The sequence below is a fragment of the Sus scrofa genome, chromosome 14, assembly GCF_000003025.6.
Source record: "Sus scrofa isolate TJ Tabasco breed Duroc chromosome 14, Sscrofa11.1, whole genome shotgun sequence".
NCBI lineage: Eukaryota > Metazoa > Chordata > Mammalia > Artiodactyla > Suidae > Sus > Sus scrofa.
Window position 1 is genome coordinate 13,303,213 of NC_010456.5, and position 17,596 is coordinate 13,320,808.

Sequence of the window (17,596 nt, forward strand, 5' to 3'; positions counted from 1 at the left end):
AATTGAACCTGCATCCTCACGGATACTAGCTGGACTTGTTTCTGCTGTACCACTACAGGAACTACTTAGTAGAAACTTTTTGAGACGCATCCATGTTTTATGATTTAATAATATTTCCTTTTTTATTTCTAAGTATTAGTCCATTTTATGGATGTATCACAGTGTATTTAATCCATGTATCAGTTGGTGGATATTTGGGTTGCTTCCACTCTGGTGAATGTTATGAATAATACAGATACATATATTCAGGTACATGTCCTTTTGTGGATATGTTTTCATTTCTGTTGGGTAAATACCAGGAAATTTCATGGGTATGCACTATGAGTATTGGCCCTCAGAAAAACCCTGTTCTTGGCTTAATGTTCTGCTTTGCTGTATTATTTTTTTTTTTAATTTTATGGCCATACCCATGGCATATGGATGTTCCCAGGCCAGGGATTGAATCCGTGTCACAGCTCCTTAACCTACTGCAACAAGCCAGGGATCAAACCCACACATCTGCAGTGACCCAAGCTGCTGCAGTTGGATCCTTAACCCACTGTGCTATTGCAGGAACTCCCCTGCTTTGCTATCTGGAGCAGTTGTACTATTTTGCATCCCTACCAGCAATGTACAGGAGTTCCAGTGGCCCTGCATCTTCATCAGTTTCTGTTGCTTTCTATGATAGTCATCTCTTCAAACCTTTAAAACTAGAGGAGTGATTAGTATGTTGCCAGGGTCTTAATGCTCACCCAGGAACAACTCCTGCCTTCTATCTCTCTTTGAATTTGGGCTTCCATGAGTTACTAAGACACTAAACAAACTGGTGGGGATAGGAACAGCAGGATTTACAGAATCATGAAGTTATACAATCACTGTCCTCCCTTTGTTCTCAAGCTGACATTGTCCTGTTGCCTAATATCAACAGTGTACATTGGGAATTTAGGCATGGGAATGCTGTCTAAACAACTAGACTGAAAGGATTACTTTGTTTGTTTCTCTGTGATCTATAGCAACTTTGGGAAAATTTATTTGAATTGTCCTGTAAGAATGTATATTTGCCACAAGGCTGTTGCCTTTTAATTTAATAAATAAACATAGAGTTAAACAGATAGCTCCTTTTCAAGTGCGAGTTCTCCAAAATCAGAGACAGCACCAGACTAGTGCTGGTTTACTACAGACTAGGTTTACTACATTGTTTGTGACAGAATCATATTCATTAAGAATAAAGACTTCCCGGTGTTCCCATTGCAGTGCAGAGGAAATGATTCATTTGGATGCAGGTTCGATCCCTGGCCTTGCTCAGTGGGTTGGGGATCTGGCGTTGCTGTGAGCTGTGGTTTAGGCCAGCAGCTAGCCTGGGAACTTTCATATGCTCCAGGTGTAGCCCTAAAAAACAAAACAAAAAGAGAATAAAGACTTCCCCAAATCCAGATGCTTCACACATAATTCTTTACTCTTATCTAAAAGTCATCTCTCCTGTTCTAAAAGAAAACAGATTGATCTGACATCCTGTGCTCTGCAAAAACTGCATTTGCTATGGTCACCCTGTGATTTTGTAGGTATTTCCATAATGCAATCAAAATACAATTTATAATTCAAGCCATTTCTTCATAACAAAAGATGACTCCTGTATTTTTTTTCTATTTAATGTGATTTCTTAAAGTACTATAAAAGAAATGCTTCAGTTCTTAAAGTGTCCTGGTAAATATGACACTCTGGCTTGTACTTCTGGACACATTTTAAGTAGAGCAAAGCTGTCGTAAAATAATAATGAATGAACTTAATTAGTAGACCCACATAAAGAAAATGCTAGGAGTTCCCATCATGGCTCAGTGGAAACGAATCTGACTAGCATCCACGAGGACGTACTGATCGATCCCTGGCCTCCCTAAGTGGGTTAAGGATCTGGCATTGCCGTGAGCTGTGGTGCAGGTTGCAGACGAGGCTCAGATCTTGTGTTGCTGTGGCTGTGGTGTAAGCCCTAAAATAAAATAAAATAAAATAAAATAAAATAAAATAAAATCCTATAATAGGAATTCTCCTGTGGCACAGGGGGTTAAGTATCTGACATTGTCACTGCAGCAGCTTTGGTCACTGCTGTGGCATGGGTTCAACTCCTGGCCCCAGAACTTCCATATACCACAGGCCTGCCCACCCCCACCCGCCAAAAAAGAAGAAGAAATGGAGAGATATATCACTTTCATGGATAGAAAGACTAAAGATGTTTGTTTTCTCTAGCTTACAACAAAGAAATCAAAAGATTCCAATCAAAACCCCAAAGGATTTGGGGAAGCAATTGACAAACTCATTTAAACTCTATCAGCAAAAATGAATAGGGAGTTCCCATCATGGCTCAGTGGTTAACGAATCCCACTAGGAACTGTGAGGTTGTGGGTTCAATCCCTGGCCTTGCTCAGTGGGTGAAGGATCCTGTGTTGCCATGAGCTGTGGTGTAGGTTGCAGACACGGGTTAGATCCCGCATTGCCGTGGCTCTGGCATAGGCCAATGGGTACAGCTCTGATTGGACCCCTAGCTTGGGAACCCCCATGTGCTGCCGGTGTGGCCCTAAAAAAAAAAAAAAAAAAAAAAAAGCATGAATAAGAAGAAACCAAAACAACTTTGAAAAAGAGTACCAACAAAAGAATACTTACCTCATTAAAGGTCAAAATATTTTATAGAAAGTGCTTTGTTTCATTGAGAAATCTCTACCTTTTGTTTATCTGACCACCCAGGGTTTAATAAATACAATAATCAATGTTTGAGCAGAAATGTGGTGAAACAGGCATAAGGGAAAAGTGAACCATAGTCTGTTCCGGTTGGACTGAGATTTTTTTTCCCCCCACAAGGGTCAAATTCATTCCAATTCTATACTTGTGTGGACATCATACCTTTCTTTAGGATGGTCCCTACTGATTGCCTGAAAGTGACATGGAGCTTTTAATATTAATAAAGGGGTTTTGTATCTTTCCATTAGTGCGTCCCTTATAATGCTAAGATGTTCTGATTGGTTCCAAGAACAGATGCATATTGAGAGCATTTAAATGATTGAAAAAATAAGTGTATTATTGATACTTAGATTAACAGACAGACTGAGTGAATCACTAGAACTGAGTCCATAAACACCCTTCATCATTTCTGGCTACTCATTTTCATATTAACGAGAATGTATTTCTTTTAAAGACAAGAGGGGGGGAAATTGACTTATTGATAAAAGGGAAACAATTCCCCCCTCTAAAGAAGTAGGTAGCTTTTTTAATTTAAAGTTCCAGTAGATGCATAATGTTGATATTTCCCCAGAGTGACCTTGACTGGAATTTCCCCTCAGAATGAGATAGCCGGGAAATGACAGTGGTGCATTTTTCATGGCTCCATACTGGCCGCTTCATTCCTCCTCACTTTCCATCTCTTGCGCTGGTCGGATCCAGGGTTCAATGCTCCAATCAAGGCTGAAGATAAGAAGTGACAGCTTGCTTTGGACAAGGGTAACTCAGTCCTTTGACTTCTGGTATAGGATATTAATGGGGCGAGACACACACTTGGTGGAAACACTTATTTTTAGAGCTATCCACAACATCTCATGAAACCAGATCTTTGCCTTGCTCTGGATCTCCCGTCCACTCGACCCCAATCTCATTTCTAGGCACTGGTCTGCAGAAAACTCTAGGTTGGCTTCCTCCTATTCAGCCTGCCAGATTATCTGTGTCTACTTAGGTGTATATTAGAATGCACACTCACCACTTGACAATTATTAACACATCTCTTCTGAGGGTGGGTATCATACTATCTTGGTCAGGCTCTATCTCGTTTCCCACCCCCCTCCATCCCCCAATAACAAAGTGTTATTGGAACACTTTCTGCCTTGGAAAGTCAGAGGAGGTTGCTGAGAGGCTATGAAGTTTAGGCAGAAGGTGGAATTTACAGAGAGATATAAAGGCAAGATTATCTGTGGTCAGGGATAATCTCTCCCTTTTCCTTAGCATTGATGCTGATCAGTTCCAAATATTTATCTCCAGCCCTGACATCTCATCGTATTTCAGATCTGTACATCCTGCTGCCTATGGAACATCAGTTTATAAGCCAGAAATCTGGGAATCCTCCTAAACTCCCTCAACTATTTAATCTCTTTTATTTAAGTCACAAGACCTATTTATTCCACCTGCTAAATATTTCTCAAATTCATCTTTGCTTTTCCACCTTTATTGCCGCTAAACTTCATCTGGAAACCCTCATAATGTTTTGCCCGGAATAGATTAACAGTCACCTAACAGGCCTCTTAGTTCTTTTCGTGAGTCCTTTCAACCTAATTTCAATCTCGCTTCCGGGATGGTCTCCTTAAAATGCAAATGATTATGTCATTGCCCTACTAAAACCCTTCAGTTCCCTTGTGGAGCAGCCTTAACTGCCGTGGGTGCATTGCCATAGCTGTGGCTCAGGTCCCAAGTGTGGCAGGAGTTTGATCCCTGGCCCAGGAACTTCATTGTGCTCCAGATGGGCTCAGCAAAATAATAATAATCATAAAACCCTACAGTGGCCCCATAATGAGTTTTCTGTAGACCATGAACCGTCTCCTGGGCATGCACTGTGCTACCTGGTAGCCGGTACTTTCTTCCTGTCCAGCTGCAGCTATCACCACTCCCAGTTCACAGCGTCCCTTTGGGCAACCCCAAATTACTTGCAGTAACCGCAGGTCCTTTATATGCCTTTTTTAAAAAATACTTTGCACCTTTGCACAGGTACCCCTTAAATGGAATGGTCTGGGCCTTGTACTCCTCTATAAATCCCCATCCACTCTTGTACATTCCACCCAAACTTCATAACCTCACAGGAACCTCTGATCTTTCAAGGCAGAAAGTGCTCCATTAACAATTTGCTCTTTGCGGATAATGAGACAGAACTAGAGGGGCCGTACTCATGCCCTGGAACGCACACTCTAACTCCTCTTTGCTGTCCTATGGAAGGCCGGGTGTGGAGGGGGCATTTGGCCAATTTAGATGAGCATCTGGGAGCTTATCTACTAAGGCTGAGGTCCCTGAGTCCTTGTTGTGATCCAGCTCAGGGCAACATGGCCTTAAGGGTCAGGCATGACACAAAGATATGAATATTCTTGGCTTTTGCCAAAGGTAAGAGACAAAGCTACATAGGAAATGTACAGCTCCATCATTTTGATCATTATTTTGAGCTGATTCTGAAATGATTTGGATTTTATTTTCTGGTTTCTTATCTGTTCTAGGAAGGAAGAGTGCCCATTTCCTGGTGTCCAGTGTGGGATAGAGACACACAGGGATTGTTGTCCTTGTCTCCACTTCAGCGTGTCTATTTTAACACTTGCACGTTGTATTTGATGGCATGTCACTTTGCCAGTATTCCCTGAGAAAATAGGAATTGCATCGGTTGTTTTAGCCTAGGCACAATGCCTAGTACTTAGTAGGTGCTTGATAAAGCAGTCTTATTATATAATTTAAATAAAATAATATAGTTTCTCTTCCTCCATCCCCCATAGTTTTCATTATGTTGCTCTTGATATTAAGGTGGCCCTGGGGTGAAAATCATGATAATTTCTCTCAGGTTTTTAATACACATACGTTACTTAGATATCAGATCATCATGACACACCTCACAAGAGACAGGAAGAAAATGACAGTGTTTGCAGGTGTCGAGGTATGCAGGAGTTCCCTTTGGCCATTAGTTTGATGTTGTAGTTACAAGTGAAAGCCACCAGATGGCTTAAGGAAATGAGTTTATTTCCAATCGAGATTTTTGCTGAGAAATCCAAGACCAAGTAAAGCATGATTAGAGGGAACTTAAAAGACTCTCCATAGTGAACCCCAAATAACCAACAACCCCCCACTTACCAGTGTCATCTGATTTCAGTAGTGGGTTTGTAGAGGTTTTGCAAACTTCAGCATGAAAAACACTTAACTCTGCATCATCCTGCCATTGTCTATGTGCTTAAGAATTACAGAATAATTACTGAAATTTAGTTCAGTTCCACAAATATTTATTGAGTGCCTAAGTCCTAATTGAACCTGAGAGGCTTATTGAAGCATATGCTGCACGAAACATTGCTTACTCAACATGGAAAACATCCAGGAGACCAGAGGTAAAGATTGGTGTTTTTTCTCTGTGTGCACCAGTGCTGGTGACAGTTTCAAGGGGACATGCTGGCAGAAAATGATTGTGACCTAGAACGTTTTTGCATATTGTCTGAAGGCAGAAGAGGCAAAAGACAAAACAAAACAAAGCAAAGCCAAACTTTGGATGACCATAGTATTTCTACATCAAAATATATTCCATATGGTATATGAAAACCAGAGCTGAAATTGTTAAAGTAGATTAAAACATTTTAATGAGGCAATTTAAAAATAAACCTACATATAAAAAGATCTGGGAGGGGGTATACCAACAGTAGGATAGTTCGGGTTGCTCTTTTATTTTATAGTCTAGATGCCCCATACTGTATAAAAATTTTGGAACCAGCACATGTTTATTTATAATTGCAGAATGTAAGGAATGAAATATAAGCCTAATTAAAGAAAATTCCATTCATTTATTAGAAAAATATACTACTAGGTAGGCACTTTGAAGGTAGCATAGCTCAAAGATGGAGTCATGAATTAGGGATCTTAGTTTCTATTTATACTAACATTGAGATAGCTAACCTTTTGAGAATATTTTAAAATTATGTCAATCTACAATGCCTGCTTTTTAAAATATTAAATATATTAAAATATTTTAAATACTTGCTTTTAAAAATATATATTAAAAAGGCTTTGCAGAAATATTCCATGTCAGAACACTTTTAAACTTCTGAACAAAAGCTGAGGAAGGTATAAAGGTATTCAGGAGAGATTTCCAAGGGTACAACGCATCTTAAAATGATTGGTTGGCACTGTTAAAATATTTATTTGCAAAAAAAAATTAAAAGGAAATATTTATTTGCTACTGAGAATTGAATAAAAGAAACCCAATAAATAGGGAACCATTCCCTTTCGAACATAACCTAAAATTGGACAATTAACTGTTCAAAGCGCTGATTTCTTCTGAAGGTGCAGAAAGAACATTTTTTTTCTTCCATAAAGTAATTTTATCTTCCAATTCAAGTTACGAATAAACCAAAGGAAATAACAATGTTAACTTAATAAGGTAATCCAGCATTTGAGATTAAAAGAAAAGGTTGAACTGATTAAGATAGCTTACTTCCTCTTTCTTTCTTTTCCTTTTTTTTTTTTTTTTTTTTTTTTTTTTTGTCTTTTTGCCATTTCTTGGGCTGCTCTCACGGCATATGGAGGTTCCAAGGCTAGGGGTCGAATCTGAACTGTAGCTGCCAGCCTACACCAGAGCCACAGCAACGCAGGATCCGAGCCGCGTCTGCGACCTACACCACAGCTCACAGCAACACCGGATGGTTAACCCACTGAGCAAGGGCAGGGATCGAACCCGCAACCTCATGGTTCCTAGTCGGATTCGTTAACCACTGCGCCATGACGGGAACTCCTTTTTTTTTTTTTTTTTTTTTTTTTTTTTTGTCTTTTTAGGGCCGCTCCTGCAGCATATGGAGGTTCCCAGGCTAGGGATTGAATCAGACCTGTAGCCATTGGCCTACACCACAGCCACCGCAACGTGGGATATGAGCCGCGTCTGCTACCTACACCACAGCTCAGCTCAGGGCCAGGGATCGAACCTGGAACCTCATGGTTATTAGTCAGGTTTGTTAACCACTGAGCCAAGATGGGAACTCCTACTTCCTCTTTCTTTTTTCCCCGTCTATAATTTGTCTTTGCACTAATCATTTTTTGTTAAATAAACTCTTTACTTTCTGATTACAAAAGTGATACAGGACTTTCCTTCGTGGCTCAGCGGTTAACGAACCTGACTAGGATCCATGAAAATGTGGTTTCGCTCAGTGGGTTAAGTAAGGATCAGGCTTTGCATGAGCTGTGGTGTAGGTCACAGACATGGCTCATATCCCACGTTGCGGTGGCTGTGGTGTAGGCCAATGGCTACAGGTCTGATTCAATCCCTAGCCTGGGAACCTCCATATGCTGCAGGTGTGGCCCTAAAAAGACAAAAGACAAAAGACAAAAAAAAAAAAAAAAAAAGAAAAGAGAAAAAAGTGATGCATATACACACTAGTAAATTTAAAAATAGAAAATGGGAGTTCCCGTCGTGGCGCAGTGGTTAACGAATCCGACTAGGAACCATGAGGTTGCGAGTTCGATCCCTGCCCTTGTTCAGTGGGTTAACGATCCGGCGTTGCCGTGAGCTGTGGTGTAGGTTGCAGACGCGGCTCGGATCCCGCGTTGCTGTGGCTCTGGCGTAGGCCGGTGGCTACAGCTCTGATTCAACCCCTAGCCTGGGAACCTCCATATGCCACAGGGGTGGCCCAAGAAATAGCAACAACAACGACAAAAGACAAAAGACAAAAAAAAAAAAAAAAAAAAAAAATAGAAAAATGTAAAAGAAAAAATAAAAATAACTCACAGTCCCATCACAGAGAAAAAAACCGTTGTTGGCATTTGGGCCATAGGTACACATCAGCGATATTTCAGGTTTGTTCCAAACCATTGCAATAAAGCAGATACTGTGATAAAATAAGCCACGTAGATTTTTTTTTTTTTTTTGGTTTCCCAGTGCATTTAAAAGTTATGTCTACACTCTACTGTAGTCTATTAAGGGTGCAATAACATTATGTCTAAAAGACAATGTACATTAATTTTAAAAACACTTTAGGAGTTCCCTGGTGGTTCAGCAGGTTAAGGATCTTGCATTGCCACTGCTATGGCTCTCATTATGGGGCAAGTTTAATCCCTAACCTGGCAAATTCTGCATGCCACACACACTCAAAATAGTTTATTGCTGCAAAATGATAACCATCTCCTGAGCCTTCAGTGAGTCATAACCTTTTTGCTGATGAAGGGGCTTGCCTTGATATTAAAGGCTGCTGACTGATCAGGGTAGTGGTTGTTGAAAGTTAGGGTGGCTGTGGCAATTTCTTGAAATAAGACAACATTGGAGGAGTTCCTGTTCTGCCTCAGCAGGTTAGGAATCCAACATAGTCTCTGTGAAGATATGGGTTTGATCCCTGGCCTTGCTCAATGGGTTAAGGATCCGGCATTGCCATGAGCTGTGGTGTAGGTTGTGGACTGGGCTTGGATCCCGCGTTGCTGTGGCTCTGGCGTAGGCCGGTAGCTCCAGCTCCAATTCAACCACTAGCCTGGGAACCTCCATATATCATGGGATCTGGAGTTGCCTCAAGCTGCAGTGTAGGTTGCAGATGTGGCTCTGATCTGGCATTGCCGTGGCTGTGGTGTAGACTTCACCTGCAGTTCTTATTTGACCCCCTAGCCCAAAAGCTTCTATATGTGACAGATGTGGCCATAAAAAGATAATTTTTAAAAAAGGCAATAGTGAAGTTTGTTGCATTGATTGACTCTTCCTTTCAAAAGGCTTTCTCTATAGCATTCAATGCTATTTCATAGCATTTTACCCACAGAAGTTCTTACAAAATTGGAGTCAGTACTCTCGAACCCAGCTGCCTCTTTAACAACTAAGTTTATGTCATATTCTAAATCCTTTGTCGTCATTTCAATAATTGATTAAGTTGATTAAGGCACAATTTGTGGCACCCCCAAACAATTACACACTGATCACGGAGCTCACTGATCAAAGATCACCAGAACAAACATAATAATAATGAAAGACTTTTAAATATTGTGAGAATTACCAAAAGGTGACACAGATCTACAAAGTGGAGCAAATGCTGTTTGATGCAGGATTGTCACAAGCCTTCCATTTGTAAAAAAAAAAAAAAAAAAAAAAGTGCAGTATCTGTGAAGTGCAGTAAAGTGAAGAATGGTAAAACGAGGTATGTCTGTATTTTCTTTTGTTCTTTTTCCTGTGACTTGAAACGTGACACATATATAACTGGATGTTGAGGAAATCTCACTGGTTTCTCTGGAGTTGGCAAAGACTATTCAAAGCTTAGGACTGAGAACCATCAGAACCTTGTGGTTGAAAGAGATCTTCCAATAGCTGAGGTGTGACTGCTCACCCAGAGCTTATTAAGGATGGCCAGACCTCCCCAGAGGATAAGCAGAAGGATGATGAGGGGAGGGGGAGACGCATCAGAGTCTGGAATAGTCTGTCCCACGGGGAGGACTCCACTAGCCCTCCCACAAAGCTAAAGAGACCATCAGCACTTTGCCCTGGGGAGATGCCACTAACACCCTGTCCCTGTAGACCTGGCCTGTACTTTTCCCTGTAGGGAAAAAGAGAATGGAGTGAAGGCAGGGTCAAGAGAGGAGTGGTCCCTCTCTTTAGCAAATAGAGAATGGATGAACCTCTCCGGAACAAAAGAATACCTTTCTAGACAGCTTAGCTTGATTCAACTCACCCTTACAACACTCAGAAGGGTTCCTAGGGCCTGGGGAGTCCTAGCAGCCATACAGCAAGGGCTGTACCCTATGGGCCAGGAGCTGGAGGCCATTCCTAGCTGTGGAGCTCCCACACAAGATGCCACACTGGGAGAACACTTCCAATGACATTGCCACCTGAGGCTTCCTTGCCGGTTGGTATGAACCTGAGAAGCTGGTAGAGAAACCTGGGGATAAACACACCCGTCATCCACTTGAGCACAGCGTGCCTCATTTCCTCCATCCTTCCTCCCACCCTCCAACCCTAAGAGAGCTTGATCCCAGAAGAAGGAAGAAGATAGATTAATGACAAATGGTTTTCTCCCCCCTCTTCATGCCTTTGGGAGGGAGGATGGATTTGTTCTGGGCTGAGAAGGGGAAAGGGAGGGAGTATTAAAGCCAGTATGAGTGAGGTCTCCAAGTATGGACCAAGCTGCACCGAGGTTTTAATAATTGGAAATGAACAGATAGCTCAGGGAACCCTGCAGACATCAGACAGTCCTGGGAAGGAAGACATGGGTTAATACATTATGAGGTAGTCTATGTTTTCTCCTTTACACTTCAGTTTTCTTCAAGGAACTATATTACTTTTACAATTAGGAAGCAAAAAAAGTTAACTTCGTTTATATTCCCTAAGTTCAGACCATTCAATAAATGAATTAAAACCAAATTTTGTTTGTTTGTTTGTTTGTTTGTTTGGCTGCACCCATAGCATGTGTAAGATCCTGGGCCAGGGATTGAACCTGAGCCACAGCAGCTACCCAAGCCACCAAGACAAAACTGGATTTTTTTTTTTTTTTTTTTTTTTTGTCTTTTTGCCATTTCTTGGGCCAATCCCAAGACATATGGAGGTTCCCAGGCTAGGGGTTGAATCGGAGCTGGAGCCACCGGCCAGAGCCACAGCAATGAGAGATTCGAGCCACATCTGCAACCTATACCACAGCTCACGGCAACGCCAGATCCTTAAGCCACTGAGCAAGGTCAGGGATCGAACCTGCAACTTCATGGTCTCTAGTCGGATTCCTTAACCACTGAGCCACGACGGGAACTCCCAAGACAAAACTGGATTTTTAACCTGCTGTGCCACAAGAGAACTCCACAAAGCAGCTTCATTATTTTTTTCTGAATAGAAAAGTACACACACCATAAAAGAAGGAATGGAGACCAAAAGAAAATTGCCTATATTTTTACCATCTAGAGATAACTACTGTTAACAAACTGGTGCATATTCACCAAGATTTTTAAAAATCTCCCCCCTTAACACACATGTGCTTAAAGATAATGAAACTCCAAAAATAACTGTATTTTGTTAAAATAACATGTTGAAATGAAAAATATACTGTAAACTGGGTCCAAAGTGTCTCTAAGAAAGATAGGTTCAACTGATTGAATCATTGTCATATAAGTAGTTAACTGAATTATCATTAATAACTAATAGTTAAATAAATAATTTTTATGATAAGCTTAAAAAAAACCTGTGTACAACATGGATGTACCTAGAGGTTATCATACTAAGCGCAGTAAGTCAGACAGGGAAAGACAAATATCATATAATATCACTTACATGTGGAATCTTAAAAAAAATGATAGAGGAGTCCCCCTGTGGCACATGAGGTTAAGGATCCAGAGTTGTCACTGCAGTGGTTCAGGTTGCTGCCATGGTTCCGGTTTGATCCCCGGCCTGGGAACTTCCATATGCCACAGATGCAGCCAAAAAAAAAGAAAAAAAAAGACAAAGAAAAAAAAATTAAAAAAGAATTTTCAAAAGTTGCTTTTATAAAAAGCAAAAAAAGAAACAACCCTATGTAAATCAGCTTTATTATTATTACTATTATTTTTTGCTTTTTAGGGCCACACCCACAGCATATGGAAGTTCCCAGGCTAGAGGTCCAATTGGAGCTGTAGCTACCGGCCTATGCCAAAGGCATAGCAATGGGGGATCCGAGCCTCATATTCGACCTACATTGCAGCTCACAGCAACGCTGTATCCTTTAACCCACTGAGCAAGGCCAGGGATGGAACCCGTGTCCTCATGGATACTAGTCAGGTTGGTTACTGCTGAGCCACAATGGGAACTCCCTAAATCAGCTTTAAATTACATAACACTATACTGTTCACTATTCCTTTATTGAACATACACTTACTGAGACTCTTTGTGACTGGAGGTGTTGTTTTTTGGACTAAGAACCAGGCAATCTAGTTCATCAAACCAGGTCACCTTTAGACTCTGGGTGAACTCGATGAAATACCCACCAAAGAACAGGTCTGCCAAATGCCCTCTCAGCCTGAAAGGTTGGTGACTCTTTTAGAGAAGTGGTGACTTCTCTCCCCTCCCCCTTCAACTTCATGATTGGCAAAAACTAAGAGACATTATATAACTTGTCAAAGGCCACAGACCAAGTTAATCCAAAACTAGTATTATAACACAGCACTCTTCTTTTGTATTCATTCACTTGGCCATTTGTTTATTGAATCATCAAATGTTTATGGTCTTTACAATGGCAGTCCAGCCTCTGGGCTTGTCCTGTCTTATAACAAAGACAAAATAATAAATAACAGCTGTTAGGCATTCGGCACTATATTAAGTATTTTCACTTGGATTATCTTGTTTCACGGTCACATAATCTTTGCACTTAGAGAAGAAAGATGATGTTGACGTATTACAGAATTCTTCCTTTTTTTTTCTTTTTTTCTTTTTTGTCTCTTTAGAGCTGCACCCGCAGCACATAGAAATTCCCAGACTAAGGGTCGAATCCGAGCTGCAGCTGAGACATATACCACAGCCACAGCAACGCCAGATCCAAGCTGTGACTGTGACCTACACTGCAGCTCAGAGAAACACTGGATCCTTAGCCTACTGAGCAAGGCCAGGGTTCGAACCCACGTCCTCATGGATACTAGGTGGGTTCTTGACCACTGAGCCACAACTCAAACTCTGACAAAGTGTTCTTAAAAAACATCCTGGAGAATCAGGATTGGGGGAGGCTAAAAGGGCAGGCCACAGAGGATTTTTAGGTCAGTGAAAATACCCCATATGGTCTTATAACCATAGATATATGTCATTACACATTTGTTCACATCCATAGAATGTACACCACCGAGACTGAACCCTAAGGTAAATTATGGACTTTGCGTGATTATGATGTGCTAACATAAAAATCCTTGGTGCATAAACACACCATTCTGGAGAGTCATGTTGATATAGGAGAGCAGGCCATGCATGTATGGGTACAGAGAACATATGGAAAAATCTCTGTACTGTTCTCTTAGTTTTGTTGTAAACCTAAAACCAATCTTAAAACATGAAATCTTGGGAGTTCCCATCATGGTGCAGTGGAAATAAGTCCGACTAGGAAACATGAGGTTGCAGGTTTAATCCCTGGCCTCACTCAGTGGGTTAAGGTTCTGGCGTTGCCATGAGCTATGGTGTAGGTAGAAGATGCGGCTCAGATCTGGTGTTGCTGTGGCTGTGGTGTAGGTTGATTAGACTCCTAGTCTAGGATCCTCCATATGCTGGGAGTTCGGCCCTAAAAACCAGGAAAAAAAAATCTTGGAGTTCCCATTGTGGCTTAGGGGGTTAAGAACCTGACCAGTATCCATGAGGATGCAGGTTGGATCCCTGACTTCACTCAGTGGGTTATGGATCCAGCTTTGCCATGGCTGTGGCCGTAGGCTGCCAGCTGCAGCTCTGATTTGACCACTAGCCTGGAAACTTCCATATGTTGCAGGTGCAGCGCTAAAAATAAAATAAAATAAAATCTTAAAAAATATTCTAAGGAGATGTGGAAACAACCTTATGCCCATCAGTGGATAAATTGATAAAGAAAACATGGCATATATATACAATAGAATATTATCCAGCCTTTATAAAGAGAGAAATCCTTTCATTTGCTACAACTTGGATGAGCCTATAGAACATGAGGCGAAATTAAATAACTCAGTCATGGACAAATATTGCACGATTCCACTTGTATGAAGTACCTAAAAGAGTCAAACTCAAAGAAACAGAATAGAATGGGGATTTTCGGGGGCTGAGAGGTGGGGGAAATGAGGAGGTGTTGTTCAATGGATATAAAGTTTCAGTTATGCAAGAGGAATAAGTTCTAGAAATCTGCCGTACAACACAATGCCTATAGCTAACAATACTGTTTGTGCTCAAAAACGTATTAAGAGGGTAGATCTCTTAAGTATTCTTAGTGCACAAAAGCAACAAAAGTCAACAAATCAAAGGCATACAAGAGATTTTTGGAGGTGATGGATATGTCTGTTACCTTCATTGCAGTGCTGGTTTCACAAGTGTTTGCATGTGTCCAAACTCATCAAATTTATCCATTAACTATGTACAGCTTTTGGACACCAATCCTTTCTTGGTAAAGTTATTAAAACGAATAAAAACAAATAAAAAACCATTCTACCTGCATCCTTTGGGGGATTCTGGTGTGTGTGTGTGTGTGTGTGTGTGTGTGTGTGTGTGTGTGTGTGTGTGTTTATGAAGGAGTCTAATTTACATACTAACTGGAGAACACCTAGGAAACAAAATAAGAGGTAAATCCTATTTGCATCAGAACCCATCAGACATTGAGGAGAAGTGGTAGGAGAGACTTTTGGAGGGAATTGTGCAGTTGGCCAAGAGATGCTGTGACTGATTCAGGCATTCATTCTACAAATATTGGCTGAATGCTTACTGTGTCCCTGACACTGAGTAGGCACCTGGGACACAATAAAGAGCAAAAAAATGGATGCAATGTCTACCTTCCTAGAGCTCACTATCTAGTGAAGGAGACAGATTTCAAACTATTACACAGATGAGTGTATACAATAATCATAGCTAATACTTATTGAGGAGGGTTTCCTACAATCAGACATGATTCTAGCACTTTTCCTATATTAACTTACATCATCATCACCAAGAAAAAAAAAAAAGCAAAAGTTTTTTTTTTAAAAAAACCCTGTAATTTCGGTGCTACTATTATTATCCCCAAATATGTTTCAATTACTTGGAGGAAAGATTCATGGTGATGAGATCATTCTTTGGGGAAACTAACATGCACTGGGGTCTACTCCAGAAAGACTGAGAAAGGACTGTCAAAAGCTGTCCCACCTTTGGAAGTGTAGGGTACTCACCAGGCAGTGGGGCAGAGCTGGAAGTGTTTTGGTTTGAGGGCACTGCTGAATTGTTAGCTGTAGGCAGGAGAGTGAAAATGAACACTTATTAATTACTTACTGCTTCTGTAGAACTACCACTGATCCAGCAATAACCCACTCCTGGGCATATATCCAGACAAAACTAAAATTCAAAAAGATACATGCATCCCTATGTTTATAGCAGCACGATTCATAATATCCAAGATATGGAAACAACCTAAATGTCCATAGACAGATGAATGGATTAAGAAGATGTGGTATACATACACAATGGAATACTACTCGGCAGTAAAAGAGAATGAAATAATGTCATTTGCAGCAACATGGATGCAACTAGAGATTCTCATACTAAGTGAAATAAGTCAGAAAGAGAAAGACAGATACCACATGATATCACTTGTATGTGGAATCTAAAATGTGACACATGAAGCTATCTAGAGAACAAAAACAGACTCATAGACATGGAGAACAGACTTATGGTTGCCAAGGGGAAGTAGGAGGGAGTGGGATGGACTGGAGTTTGGAGTGAGTAGGTGAAAACTATCACATTTAGAATGGATAAACAATAAGGTCCTACTGCATAGCACCAATCTCTTGTGATAGAACGTGATGGAAGATAGTATGAGGAAAAGAATGTATGTATATATATACATACTGGGTCATTTTGACTGGGTCATTTTGCTGTACAGCAGAAATAGACCCAACACTGTAAATCAACAATATTTTAATTAAAAACACTTTTAAAAAAAGTTCTTACCACTTTTTACATGCTGAAGTCTGTGCAGTACCAAACCCTGTTCCTGAATTGTTCTTTGACCCAACCCAAGGGTTCTGATCCTGAATGCCTTAAAGGAGGGGCACAGTTCAGAGCTGAAGTGCATCAGGCTACCCATGGGAGAATCTAATTAAAACAAGGTGACCCCTGAACCCTAGGGAGTGGCAGCAGCATGGGTTTGGCAGTGTCAGATACTCTGGTGGTGGCAGCAGGAGAGTGGCATCTGTGGTGGCAGAGGGGGAGGTCACTGGTGACAGCTGAGGTGAGCTCACAAATCGCCTGACACCCCGCCAGGGACATAGCTCAAAGCCATCTCTTATTGGATGCTTCCAAAGACCATCTTGGCTTGGGGAAGTGTGAGTCACAGACCCTGCATATTCTCATATAGTATCTTTGCCTCTTTCTGGTTTCCAAGCACTCAGCTTGTTGCTGCCCATGTTGTCCTGAGCGCTGCTGTCACTCAAAATTGAAGGTTCCCCCCATGGGGTTTTCATTTTCTGGTTTCAACCATTGGGCTGGTGCTTTAAGTACTTCCTCCCCTCTGCAACTTTTGGTCCTCTTCAAGATGTGCTTGGTCTAGGAAGCTGAATTACTGAAAAACAAGGCTTAACGTAATTTGATATACAACAAACACATGTGGAGTTCTTTTCATTTATTTTTTTTTGGTTTTTTTTTGTTTGTTTGTTTTTGTCTTTTGTTGTTGTTGTTGTTGCTATTTCTTGGGCCGCTCCCGCAGCATATGGAGGTTCCCAGGCTAGGGGTCGAATCGGAGCTGTAGCCACCAGCCTACGCCAGAGCCACAGCAACGCGGGATCCGAGCCGCGTCTGCAACCTACACCACAGCTCACGGCAACGCCGGATCGTTAACCCACTGAGCAAGGGTAGGGACCGAACCCGCAACCTCATGGTTCCTAGTCGGATTCGTTAACCACTGCGCCACGACGGGAACTCCCTTTTTATTTTTATTAATTAATTTATTTTTGCTTTTTGAGGGCTGCACCTGAGGCATATGGAAGTTCCCAGGCTAGGGGTCGAATTGGAGCTGCAGCTGCTGGCCTACACCACAGCCACAGCAACACTGGATCCATGCCACATCTGCAACCTACACCATAGCTCACACTAAGGCTGGATCCTTAACCCACTGAGTGAGGTCAGGGATTGAACCCAAGTCCTCATGGATCCTAGTTGGGTTCACTATCACTGAGCCATGATGGGAACTCCACATGCGGACTACTTAAAAAAATGTGTTTTAAAATTTCCAATTATAATTCCACAAAATGA

The 17,596-nt window shown here is 41.3% G+C and overlaps 1 long non-coding RNA gene across 3 annotated transcripts in view; it reads right to left on the bottom strand.

Annotated features, from left to right (window-relative positions):
• LOC106505903 overlaps nt 1-17,596 on the bottom strand; it is a 46,432-nt gene that overhangs the window by 12,609 nt on the left and 16,227 nt on the right. For 2 of the 3 annotated variants that reach the window (XR_002338414.1, XR_002338416.1), the window contains exon 2: nt 15,520-15,576. The exons of the other annotated variant lie outside the window; for it this stretch is intronic. This is a non-coding gene — a long non-coding RNA (uncharacterized LOC106505903). The remainder of the gene's footprint in view (nt 1-15,519; nt 15,577-17,596) is intronic. 3 annotated transcript variants of the gene reach the window in all.